This window comes from Drosophila montana, unplaced genomic scaffold (genome assembly GCF_035044405.1).
Source record: "Drosophila montana isolate Dmon_TW-CO22-7 unplaced genomic scaffold, ASM3504440v1 contig_3434_1, whole genome shotgun sequence".
In the NCBI taxonomy this organism is placed as follows: Eukaryota; Metazoa; Arthropoda; class Insecta; order Diptera; family Drosophilidae; genus Drosophila; species Drosophila montana.
Window position 1 is genome coordinate 1 of NW_026998318.1, and position 1,298 is coordinate 1,298.

The following is a 1,298-nucleotide window of genomic DNA, read 5'->3' on the forward strand; positions in this document are numbered from 1 at the left end:
GCCTTTTTTAGCAGGATTTTACTCAAAGGATATAATTTTAGAAATTGTAATAATTAGAAATATTAATTTATTTTCTTTCTTTTTATATTTTTTTTCTACGGGTTTAACTGTATGTTATTCATTTCGGTTAGTTTATTACTCAATAACAGGAGATTTAAATTGTAGAAGTTTGAATGTATTAAATGATGAAGGTTGAGTGATATTACGAGGGATATTAGGCTTATTAATTATAAGAATTATTGGGGGTAGAATATTAAATTGATTAATTTTTCCTGTACCTTATATAATTTGTTTACCTTTTTTTTTAAAAATATTAACTTTATTTGTGTGTATTTTTGGAGGTGTATTTGGTTATTTAATTTCAGTAAGAAATTTATATTCAATTAATAAATCAATAACTTTTTATAATATAACAAATTTTATGGGTTCTATATGATTTATACCATATATTAGAACTTATGGAATTATTTATTTTCCTTTAAATTATGGGCAAATTGTTGGGAAAAGATTTGATCAGGGTTGATCAGAATATTTCGGGGGTCAACATTTGTATCAAAAATTAATAAATTATTCTCAAACTTTATTTTTAATTCATAATAATAATTTAAAAATTTATTTAATATTATTTGTTTTTTGAATTTTAATTTTAATAAATTTTTTATTATTTTTATATTTAGATAGCTTATACTTAGAGTACAACACTGAAGATGTTGGGGAGATTAATTAATCTTTAAATATAGTGAATTTATTTTAGTAATTTATAAAAATAATAATAATTTTATTTTTACAATGAAAATGTAAAGTTTTACTTTAAACTATATAAATAGAAGTATAAATGGAATTTAACCATTAAAAGAAAAAAGTTAGCAGCTTTTACTTGATCACCATACTTCCTTAATTGGAGTATTTACTCAATTCTATCATTAACAGTGATAAGCCTCTTTTTGGCTTCAATTAAAGAATAAGGGTAAAATTACCTAAGATTAGGTCGAAACTAAATGCAATATATCGCTTCATATTCGGGCTATTAAATAAGGTAGATTGAAAATTCAATACTTTTTAAATGCAAATCAAATGTTATAATTAACTACAACCCTATAATTTTTAAGTTGATCAATTTAATATACCTTGGTTTCATTCATGGTATAAACCAATTAATAAAATTAAAATGAAAATAATTGAAGTAATTGTTCAAATTATTAAATTTGAAAATTTAAAAATAATAATTATAGGAAGAATAAGAGCAATTTCTACATCAAAAATTAAAAAAATAATTGTAATTAAAAAAAAATCGTAAA

The 1,298-nt window shown here is 20.7% G+C and overlaps 1 pseudogene; it reads left to right on the forward strand.

Annotated features, from left to right (window-relative positions):
• The first annotated feature begins 4 nt into the window (after positions 1–4).
• LOC135434615 (NADH-ubiquinone oxidoreductase chain 5-like) lies at positions 5–672 on the forward strand (annotated as a pseudogene).
• The last annotated feature ends 626 nt before the right edge of the window (positions 673–1,298 follow it).